Below are 12812 nucleotides of genomic sequence, written 5' to 3'. Positions count from 1 at the left end.
AGCAATTTCAATGGATCCTCTGCAGTGAATGGGTGCCATCAGAATGAGAGTCCAAACAGCTGATAAAAACATCACAATAATCCACAGCACTCCAGTCCATCAGTTAACATCTGGAGAAGACAAAAGCTGAAACTAATCCAGCATTAAGACGCTTTTAACTCAAATACGAGTCCATAATCCATAATAACGCTTCCTCCAGTGAAAAAGTCCATCTCCTGTTATCTCTCACATCAAAAAACAGTGATGCAATGCTACATTTCTCCAAATCTGATGAAGAGACAAACTCATCTACATCTCAGATGGTCTGAGGGTGAGGACATTTTCAGCTCATTTTCATTTTTGCGTGAACTATTTCTTTAAGTTTTAAGAACTCTAAGATTAAAGCTTGACTTGCTCTCATTGACTTTACCAACAATCCTGTTACTGCCTTGCAAACCCTTCAGCAAATGCAAATGTAGTTTCATGATGTTGCATAATACTATGCATTAATTATTCATCTCTGATACTGTGGCCAAATCTGGACATTACATTTTCCTTTCATGCTACAAACGCCCTTTAGAAACTTCGACTCGGATTCCCCAGGAAAGATTTATTCCATCTTCAGATACTCAGATCCCTTCCTGAAATGTTTAGCAGGTTGGATGCGGTTGTCTTGGCAACGTGATTCCCTCCTCCGGCGCGATGCTTTGATTCGCTTTGATCAGCTCATGGTTCACGACATCCCCGAAACCAAGCATTTCTATACAAACACGGCACGTTTCGGAGGGTAAGTTGAGTTAAACGTGGCAGAAACTCATTAAATGCTGTTCACAGTGGATATTAAATTAGAAAATCTTAAAAAGCAATATTTGATTCAGCGAAGAAGCGAAGAAGAGCAAACCAGATGACAGCAACGTTAATTGATTTGTTAATTGGCAAAGCGTCAGATTAATTCAGACCTGTGAAGAGAGGATGAGGAGGGACGGGGCTGTGATGAAGGCTCCTTTTAAATTCAGTTCCCTTTGGAAAACTAGCTTTGCCTCATTCGCCGGAATTGCTTTAAATCAGAACAGACAGTGTTGTATATTCATATTGTACGAGTCAGAGGCTTCAAAGCGCCGCGTGTTTCAGATAAAGACATCAAAGGCTCTTTCATATGCAAATTGCTGCAGCAGCGCTTAGTATAAATAAAAAAAAACATATTTCAGCATCAACGTCACAATTATTCACAAGCACAACTCCACTTAGGATAGTGAAGTGTTGGTCGTTTAGGGCTTTTGTGATGAGAGGGAATGAAGGGAGAGACCAAGTGTTTTCTCTCATCCTCAGGCGACTAACAGATCATCTGATTAATGTTATTTAACCACATTTCAAAAACTTTCCTGGCTAAAGATTTAGATTTTGTTAATATTTTTTTCTGAAGATAGACAAACATAAACAGTGATGAAAGGCAAAATATTAAATGCAGTGGATGAATATTTACTGAGTAATGCACTATTTTGTAGAAGAGGGTCAAAATGACAATTTTCACCTGAGATTTGGAGCCACATTACAGGAGGATAAAATGACTTCAGAAAGATGGACGCATCATTATATTATTTCTACACAGAGATTGGTAACTATATTAGTAAAATCTGTTGACTTTAGCAATGCTTGTTGCATAATATGCCAATGGTGACGGTTCAGAAATGGAAAAACACACTTTTTGTGTTATTTATTCCAAGGTTTGCATGCCTGTAACTCAAGAAGTATTAAAGATATCTTAATATCCCTTTATATTTTGGTTTTTAACAAACTTGTGGTTTGGTATCCTCATTTTGAAGGCACTACATGGTCCAGTTACAAAGATATTGGGATCTCATTCTTGCTCCAAGTGTAAATTGTGCATTGGGGTCAAATTCAACAATTTGGACATGGAGCCACATTGAGATCCCAATATCTATGTGACAGGACTATATTGGGACTTAAAAATAAAAACAGTACAAGAAAAGTTTGTTAAGAACCAACATCTAAAAGGATATTAAGATATCTTTAATACTTCTTGACATGCAAGTTACAGACATGCAAACCTTGTCTTGTAAAAAAAACAAAAAAAAACAAGAAGTGCTTTTTCCCATTTTTAACGGTCACTATTGGCATTTAATACAACAAAGATTACTAAAGTCAACTGATTTTACTAGTCCTACTCAATCTCTGTGTAAAACTTGACTTGACGTTTTTCTAGAAATGACACTACAAAAGATATAAGACATGAGAAAATGGTCAAAGATGTCCATATAGCATGCTTACATAAAAAAACAATGGAAAAGCAGGCCATTCTTTACCAGAAAAGGCTGCAAAGTGGGCCAAAATATACACTAATAGGCAAAAGTGTCTACATAGTAAGAAAAACATATGTAAAAATGGAAAATGTACTGGTATTTTTCTCTGTGAAGTCTACAAACATTTCCTTTACCTTAACTCTCAACAATGCAATGCTTTCAAAATAACATTTCAGTTGTAAGGATGTTTTTAACGCCAAACCATTGCTTCGGTCTAAAATCCGAGTCCATAATCCATAATAACGCTTCCTCCAGTTAAAAAGTGGTCTTGTCTGAATCAGGAGAGAAATCTGCACAGATCAAGCAGCGTTTAAACAGCTCTAAACACATATGTGGCTGGATTTTGATGTGAGAGATAACAGGAGATGGACTTTTTCACTGGAGGAGGCGTTATTATGGATTATAGACTCAATGTATTTTAGTTAAAAACGTCTTAATGCTGGATTTGTTTCAGCTTTTGTCTTCTCCAGATGTTAACTGATGGACTGGAGTGCTGTGGATTATTGTGATGTTTTTATCAGCTGTTTGGACTCTCATTCTGACGGCACCCATTCACTGCAGAGCATCCATTGCTGAGACACTGATGCAGTGCTACATTTCTCCAAACCTGATGAAGAAACAAACTCATCCACATCTGGGATGGCATGAGGGTGAGCACATTAAGCAAATTTTCATTTTTGGGTTAACCATTTCTTTAAGTATGTACAATGGATATTGGCAAAGTGTGCTAAGTTTGCATATTTGCATGAACTTTCACAACAAGACTAGTTATTAAATGAGATTATGTAAAGTTTCTAAACTGTTGCTTGGCTATGAACCCATGGTGTTTTTCCAGTGCGACTGTGTCGGACCGTGTTTCCATGCATCTGTCCGTCGTGTCGAATGACCGCGTGGAGGACGCATGGCTCGCTGTAACTCGGCCCGGCTTTCCCCCACCTTGAGGCCCAGGAGGGGTGAACCCGGGGCCCAGGACGATATTTTAAGATGGACGACTTGTATTTTTAGGCCCCAGAGTTCACATATCAGGTTAGCTATAAAAAACAAACAAAAAGCCTAGTTGCTGTAGGAGGACAGCTGGAGAGGACAAACACAGAAACTCACGCGGTCCATCAAAATGACCCCCTGCTCTCAGATTAGAGGTTATTTTTAGGTCCGGCAGGGCTCTCGTGTCTGTATGTGACAGGACTGAAGTGTAATTAAATCAGTGCACCATCTGTGTGAGTGATAAACAAAACAGGACTCGGCTTATTTTAATAGAAGGTGATAAAACCCACTGCGTACAGATGCATGAAACCCTTTGTGACCGGAGCAAAACTACAGTTTAAAACACAAAAGTGCTGTGTCAGTATATGCTGTGCTTCAATCACAGTCAGATATGGGATATGTGAGATATAGGGTCTGTTGTCTGAGACTCGTAGGTGATGTAAAGGGAAATGAGATGCAATGCAAATTTCTAGTATTTGTTTTACAGGTGTGCATTATCAGCAGAGGTCATTTACCGTTTTACACTCCTGTCCCTGTAAATGTTTGCTGAACTAGTGTTCTTTTATCATGTTATGTTACTTTGACTCGTTGATACATTTTATTGGGTTACAAACTGCATGAAATCATAAACGAAACTGATGCGTGCTATACATTTGACCGGATATCCTGTTTACCAGGGTTATAACAGTTAACTAAAACCATTTTAAAAATACAATTAATTAGCTAGATGATGCCATGGCAACATTTCTCATTTTCATTTAACTAAACCTGAAATAAAATAAATATTAACTAAAAAAAAAAAATAATAAATAATAATAATTTAACATTCTTATTTCAGCTATGGCAACATTTCTCATTTTCATTTACTTTAACTTCATGTACTAAAATAACTGAAATGGAAATAAAATAAACATTAACTGAAAAATTCAATTCAATTAAAAAAAAATCTTAAACTTATTTTATTTCAGTTAGTTGCCATTGCAACATTTCTCATTTTCAAGTTAACTTAATGTACTAAAATAACTAAAACTGAAATAATAATGAAAACTATAAAAATGCAAAAAAACAAATTACCTAAATACTTAAAATTAAAAATAATAAACATAAAAATAAAATACTAATTAAAACTACAATAATATATCAGTGATATTAAAATAACACTGCAGTTTACTCAAACATACATCAGTTTAAGTAAAATGAGTTGTAAATGTAATTTCATGTTGACTTGAAAAGTGAAGGTTTATGCATTTCTCTGCATTATGTATAAGCATGCATATCAATGAATACAGTTATATTTTTTCCAAAATGGAATTATAATGCACTTTACCAATGAAAACAAACAAAAACGTCAAAACAGAATTTGTTATGTTGCTAATGTTTTGAATATCTGCTTTATCTGACGAATGTTACTTCTTAACAAAACATGAACAAAAATGTAAACTTTTTCAATGCATGAAATAAAGAAATAAATGCATTCATTTAAAGCAATGCAAGTCATTTTGGAAGAATGCATCTGCAATAAACGTAAATGTAACTACTGATATATTTTAAAGGAATATGTTAGTTATATTATCTGTCCATGTAAATTAACTGCATAGCATTGGTTATAAGAAATGCACATTTTCACTAAATAAAGTTTTGCTTTATGCAATGCATGTCAGTGTCAAAAGGCCACAGAACAATACGGCTGAATTGAGAAGTGGTGCATTGTATTTCAGTAGGGAAGAGGCTTGTGCAACACCAGGATGAGGAGAGAGTGAGAGCGTGATTGCATCATCAGAGGCTCGTCTCCTGCTCGGGGAGGCGCTCTGCCCTCGGGCATGTAAGCAGGAAATGTGAACAGGCTCATGATGAATGTGAGGAGAGAGAGGGAGAAAAAGATGCAAGCGCCTTTCATCGTTTCAGTATTTCCTGAGGCGAGCTTGTGGGGGAAGAAACAAGAACAGAGGGAAGAGAGAGAGAGAGAGGGGAGACTTGGGTAAATGCAGTTAAACTGGTGATGTTTTCCAAGGCTTTCATTCCAGTCCTGCTCAGAAAACACAGCCTCCGGCGCGTGCCAAAGTATTCATGCACACTTCATCCTGAAACCAAGACTTCAAAGCTCTGGAGCAGAACGTGAGGAGTGAAGCGCTCAGCAAAAACAATCACGTCCTGCGTGCTTCAGCGCTATCACACTGATAAATAAAATACACCTATTTGGGGCTAAAAGGTGACAAATTGGCTCATTTCGTTGGATTTTAAAAAAAGTTTCTAGTGTCGTGGAATAAACAGTCATTTCAATTGCTAGCTGTTATATTTTTTAAAGCATTTAATATCAGATGACAACAATATTTGAACTGGATAATGACACTAGCTTTGTAACACCAACACTGTTATTGAACTGAATTGAATCCACATTGAGCTGAATAAAGACACTATTGTATGGAAGCCAATTTCCGGCATGGAATAAATAAAAAAAAGTCAGAAATGCGAAATGTAACGCAAGAATTGCAAGATATAAAGACAAATATGCTAATTTGTTTGCAGACATTTTGTTTAGCTAGTTTAGTTTTTTTGTTTGTTCATTAAACAAAGTTTAAACTGAATTTCGCAGTTGTAATGATGTAATGTACAGATGTTTGTCAACTGGAGGTGTAAAGGGATAGTTCACCCAAAAAAGAAAATTTGCTGTTAATTTACTGACCCTTAGGCCATCCGAGATGTAGGTGACTTTTTATTGACATTTTTATTGACATAACTTGCTGAAGTTTTCTAAAAGTTTGACCAATTAAAACATTTTAGCAGAATGGACTATAAAACTAGTTCAGTAAAGGTTGAGCCAACTAAAAAAAGACCAATTCAGGCAACACTTTGAAGTCAGAAATTGACTGAACGTAACATTTCTGTGGAACTAGTTACTAAATAACAATTAGTTGAAACAGCCTGAAATTTTTTGCAATTCTGAGTTGCGAATTTATATCTGATTTTCCCAAAATTGCGAGAACGTTTCTAAATTGTGAGATAAAAAAAGCTGCAGTTATTTTGGAAACAAGCTTCCATACTACTGTCTTCCGTAGAGCTGCTTTACAGCTGAAATAGTTTTTTTAATTTATGAATTTGGCAACATTGACATTATTACTTTCGTGTTTATTACTGTGAAGCTGCTTTGAAAATATCTGTATTGTATAAAGAGCTTGATAAATAAAGACTGCCTTAAAGGAACACTCCACTATTTTTGAAAATAGGCTCATTTTCCGCTAGAGTTAAACAGTTGAGTTTTACCGTTTTCCATCCATTCAGCCGATCTCCGGGTCTGGCGGTAGCACTTTTAGCTTAGCTTAGCATAGATCATTGAATCTGATTAGACCGTTAGCATCTCGCTCAAAAATGACCAAAGAGTTTCTATATTTTTCCTATTTAAAACTTGACTCTTCTGTAGCTACATCGTGTACTAAGACTGGCGGAAAATGAAAAGTTGTGATTTTCTAGGCTGATATGGCTAGGAACTATACTCTCATTCTGGCGAAATAATCAAGGAACTTTGTACCATGGGTGCAGCAGGCGCAATGATATTACGCAGCGCCTGAAAATAGTCCCCAGCTTGGTAACTTCCAACAGAAGGCACGCTCCCTGCGCAAGCAGGTGGTCACGTTGGTTATGTTGTTAGCCTATTTTCAGGCGCTGTGTAATATCATTGGAAAATGAGCTTATTTTCAAAAATAGTGGAAAATAGTTCCTTTAAAGACATGCTTCCAATAATAAACCATTTTTGGAAAAATGTCTAAAAACCACAAATAAAATTAAATTTTCCCTTCTCGTAAGAACAAGAAGTTTCACAGTCATGAATCTGGGAAACGCGTCGCGATAAAGCGTCCCACACGTGTGCACGCGTCCCGTGAGGCCTGCAACCTGCCACGGGAAAGTGACAGCGCATGAAGCAACACTAAAAGACACTGATTATGCAGCTTTGGACCCCGATGACAAGAGAAAACAAGGTTTCTTCCTGATGATGACTATTCATGGATGCGTAATTATTGGATGGTGATATAATTTAAGGGGAGTTCAAAGGGTTTAATTGGTATTCTCGGATGCAGCTCGACATGATCAATGCCTGTCTCTTTTCAAAGGCTTTAATCAGATCCATTGCAGGAGGAGGCAGCGTGCGGAGCATCAATCCCAGGCCATCTGCAGCCCGCACGCGCCGTGCCAAGAGTCTCCCGTGGATGTGCCTGGCTGGCCATCGTGGATGGCAGAGACACACAGGATCTGAAGAGAGCCGATGAGCAGGTGCGGATTAGTGCTCGTCTCCTGCCTGGAAATGTAACACTAGGAGGCTTTTGTTCACCTCAAAGTGTTTCGCCCAGACGCCGCTGCTATCTCAGACAGGACGTCATCCTTGTGTGTATGCATGTATGTGTATGCAGTATGCACGCACAGTACAAATGCATGCGGTGCAGTGGTGTTTGCTTTAGTATTTTGCACAAATCAAGTATACCAAGTGTGCAGTTGCTGCGTTTGGTGCCAAAACCCAAGCAACTGAAGCAGAACACTTACAAAATACTAGCAACATTCCCTAACAACCAGGGCTGTCAAATAAAAAATAGAATTTCGAATATTCGTCAAATTTAAAATAAAAACTGCAAAAACGTTGCATTCGAATTTTAGGTGTGCGTCAGACAGCCTTCAGTGGCGCACGAAATGTGATGAAGATGTAAGTGTTGCTTTTTATTGTTTTTGTTAGCTAGTTGAACCTACTAGATGCGGCGCTGCTGTGTTGTTCGTTCAAAATATTGCAGAAAAAGAGAACAATGCGGAGAAGATCTTGTTTACGTCAAAACTGAAACCAAGCCGTTCACACAGAACGCATATTTTGCGCATTTTCTAGAGGGACATCTATCACTGTTACGCTCGCATCTCGCACAAGAGAGTGGCATGTTTAGAAAGCCCATCCCACTGCATCGCATGTTTTTAAATGAAAAAGTACTCTGTGTGATTGATTTTCGTCTCTTTGTATTAAACTATGCATACATTATGCTGTTTTGTTTATAACTGTTTAAGCAACTTAATTTATTATATTTGGCTTATAAACATTATGCACTTTTTCACAGATGGTCAGGCTATTTTGTTGCTTTAATAAACATGCATTAGTAATATTTTGCTCGATGCGCCCTCTTGTGGCCTCAGGAGAGAAGCCAAAAGCTGGTTCCCCTCTATCTGAAATTATGCATTTTAAATTCGAATTTAATTCGAATATTGATAATATTTAAATGCAAAATTCGAATTTCGTTTTTCAGTCATTTTGACAGCCCTACTAACAACATATTGAAATTAACAAAATATAAATAATGAGCAATTACATCATAGATCCATCTTCCAAACTGTGTTTTGTTTCACCCTAAATCCCTATGGTAAGCCTATAATAATGACTCATATTTTAGAGTTGTCGGGACGGATTTCCCGGGAAACTGCATAGGCCTACTTCCGCCATTTGTCCGTGCTAGTTTTGTCATAATCGTAAGTAAAGGACAGAAGGTCAGACTACAGTGGAATAGCTTGAAGACAAAACAACTGAAAAGCAACCCGAAAGGATTTGAATGTGACAAGCCCGTAAAAAAACACGAATAAACATAGTTTCATAGAATCACATTTGCTGTGCTTTTACTAAGTTGACAAAACAATGTTTATGTTGGTAACTATGCTAATCTCTAAACCACTTACTGCTGTAGTCTGTTTGCCTATAAATACACTTGTCAAGTTATAATTTCCCTTATGAAAATTAACCATGGTTTTATTATAGTAATAGTGTAGTAACCGTGTATTTTTGCCGTATTGATTGCCATTTATGTTCAGTGTGAAAAAAATCTTCATGATGAGTTGATTGGATGGTGAAAGTGCTGTTGTTGATAAATAAGCGGGACTCATGAAGTCATCTGAAATTAAAATAGTCCTTATTGCATTATGAAGAAAGGCTATCAAGACTTTTTTATTTAGAATATTAATATAATATTATTAAAATATTCTTAAAAATACATTTATAAAAAATAAAATTTATTATAAGATTAACAAAATATTATCACCTAAACATGTTTTATCTTTAAAATAAAATTGTAATATTAAGAAAAAATGTATACTAATAAATACTTGCAAAATATTTCAAATAATGTTGTAATATTGATCAAATATTAATACTAATAAATATGAATGGAATAATCTTTTTTTCCCGTTAAAATAATACTATTGTTCAATTTCCAAGGAATGCATTAATGGTAAAATGTATAACTTGAATGGATTTTAAGTCTCTTTGGATAAAAGTGTCTGCCAAAGGCATAAATGTAAGTATAAATATGTACTGATGAATCATTCAAAAAAAGACCAGAAACCAGAATTGAGTAAATAGTCAGTGAGTGCTGATTTCTGTTGTGTATTCTCATTCCTCTGGTGTTGTTTCTGTGAGTGTGTGTAAGTGTGATGCAGCAGCAGCTACCCCTACTGAACACACAGAAACCTCTCTCACACTTACAGTTTTGTTCTTGCAATTCAACATGTCACACATACATTCACTCTCTCTCTCTCTCTCTCTCTCTCTCTCACACTCTCACACACACACACACACACACACACACACACACACAGGTTTGTTTTTGTGAAAAGTGGGGACATCCCATATGCTTAATGGTTTTTATACTGTACAGACCGTATATACTATTGCCCTACACCAACCCTACCCCTACTTGCATCTCTAAGAGAATTTTTATCTTGTGTTGAAATGATGGAAAAAATTAAGATAATTCAATTCAGTCTTCATTTACCTAGTGCTCTTTACCGTGCAATGAATGTGATGGAGATGTTTAGCATAAAATGTTTCAAGTGCAAGGTGATTAATACAACCAAGCTCCAAAAAAAAGGGGGGGAAAGAAAAAAAATAAATAATTAGTCTTAATTTACTTAATGTCCTTTACCTTGTAATGAACGTAATGGAGATAAATAAATATAATAAATAATGTAAAAAATAAATATTTGCATATATATGTATGTGTGTGTGCATATATAAATGTTTAGCTTGCATACAATAAAAATTAAAGGTGATTTATACAACCAAGCTCCAAAAAAGCATCAAATGCATCATAAAAAGGGTTATGATTAACTTTCATATCATAAAAATATAATTCAAATATAAAAATATATACATTTTGAAGATGAAACTTGCCTGCTATGCATTTACAGGAAAATATTTTGTGTTAAAAGGAAACAAAAAAAATAAGTTAATAAAAATTCAGTCTTTTATTCAATGCTCTTTTCCTTAAAATTAAAGTAATGGAGATAAATAAATATAACATTTGCATAGTTTCGAGATGTTTAGCGCCCCTGTGATTCTGTCTGCCGATCGTTGACCTACGCTAGCCCTAGGATTATTCTTGTGTTTTGCCCGCCACATACCTGTTTGCCATTGTTCGACCCTGCCTGTTATGACCACGTCTCTGAAATAAAAGCTTGCAGATGGATCCACACGTCTCACGTCTCGTCAGCCCCGTTACAGATACAATTAATGTTTCCATACAATAAAAGTGTACGGTAATTTATACAACCGATCTCCAAAAAAAGCATAAAAATGCATCATAAAAAGGTAAATAATATATAAAAATATTACTATTATCTATATCAATTTTGAGGATAAAACTTGACCGGTCTGCATCTCTAGGGGAATATTTTATGTTAAAAGGCTAGGAAAAATTAAGTAAATAAAATGTTGTCTTCATTTACATAATGCTCTTTAGCATGCAACATAAGAAATGGAGATAAATTATATACATATATTTTAAATGTATACACACACGCATATATTTACTATTATATGTATATTAAAAATATATATATTTTTTTTTTTAAAAAGACAAAAAATCCCTCTAAACTCCATAACATAAGTCCATATGCCTCTATGCACTATATTTCAAGGCCGCTGAAGCCATTTGATTCAGTTTAGCTCACCATTCACTTTACACTTTTCTACACTCACTCAAATGTTGCGTGTTGTGATTTTGTACCAGGACTGAGATCAGTGACATCAAAAGTGCTTCTCACAGGTCTTGCTATTGACATTGCAGCATTTTTGAATGCATGCAAATGTGAAGGAAATTTCACTAGAATTGAAGGTATTCAATGTTTTGAGCACACAATGGCTTGAAATACAGTGCATGAGTTGTTGAAACCACTTGTCACTGACAACGCACTGTGTTTGAATGCATGCAAATGTGAATGTGAATTAAATATTTTGGGGTATTTTGGGCACATTATGTGATTTAAAAAATGTGATATATATATATATATTTTTACTTTATGACTTTTACTGGAAAAATTAAGTAAATAAAATGTTGTCTTCATTTACATAATGCTCTTTAGCATGCAACATAAGAAATGGAGATAAATTATATACATATATTTTAAATGTATACACACACACATATATTTACTATTATATGGATGTATAAATACTATATATATATATACACATTTAAGAAAATAAGAGAAATTAAATAAAAATGACAAATGCATACAACAACATTTCAAAACTAAACATTTAAATGAAAACAAAAAAATAAAGCTAAAAACAATTCAAAATATGACAAAATATTTTATTAAATTTTTTTATTATTTATTATTATTTTATAAAATTTTTCAAAACTAAACATTTAAATGAAAACAAAAAAATAAAGCTAAAAACAATTCAAAATATTACAAAATATTTTATTAAAAAGTTTTATAATTATTTATTATTATTTTATAAAATCGTATTGCATTTTTATTTTGTATAATAAATTGTATTTTTACTTCATGACATAAAATTGCATTTTATGCTTTTTGGAGTTTGACAGTATACGTCATTCACTTTTATTGTATGGAAGCATTTATTGCATGCTAAACATCTCAAAAAGCATGCAAAAATTAAGAATTTAATTTCAAATCCACAGTAGAAACTATCACATGGTTAAAACATAGTGCATGAGTTATATGCTTTTTTGAGCTTGACTTATTTTTAGTATCATTTAGATACTAGTTGAAGTAATTTTATTGTCCGTTTTTGTAATTTTTATTAGTTATTGCTTTTTTAAAACACGTTTATATAGTTTTTAATTATATTTATTTCAGTAAAATTAAACTTAAATGTATCTAAATTAGCAACGAAATAATTATTTTATATTTTATTGTAATTAACATTTATTTTATTTTATTTCAAGCAACAAATTTTTTTTTATGGTTTTGGTTTTTGTTGAGATTGAGAGTATAACCATACAGGCTTGGAACAACATGAGGCTGAGTAAAGGATGACAGAAAGAGCATTTCTGGGTGAACTATCCCTTTAAATACGACTTTAGCTATGGACACGATCTCTAGAGAGCATGTCAGAAGATGAGAAAGCTGAAGATAATTACACCAGCCTATTAGAAACCCGTCACTGATTCGGGAACCACTATAAACGCACTGACTACTGATAATGGACCTCCGGTTCTCCTGCAGTCAACACACACAGACCCCAGAAACACAAAACCCACA

Source organism: Sinocyclocheilus grahami, unplaced genomic scaffold (genome assembly GCF_001515645.1).
Source record: "Sinocyclocheilus grahami isolate Dianchi unplaced genomic scaffold, SAMN03320097.WGS_v1.1 scaffold959.1, whole genome shotgun sequence".
In the NCBI taxonomy this organism is placed as follows: Eukaryota; Metazoa; Chordata; class Actinopteri; order Cypriniformes; family Cyprinidae; genus Sinocyclocheilus; species Sinocyclocheilus grahami.
The sequence above is the reverse complement of the archived record's forward strand: the minus strand, read 5'-3'. Positions refer to the sequence as shown.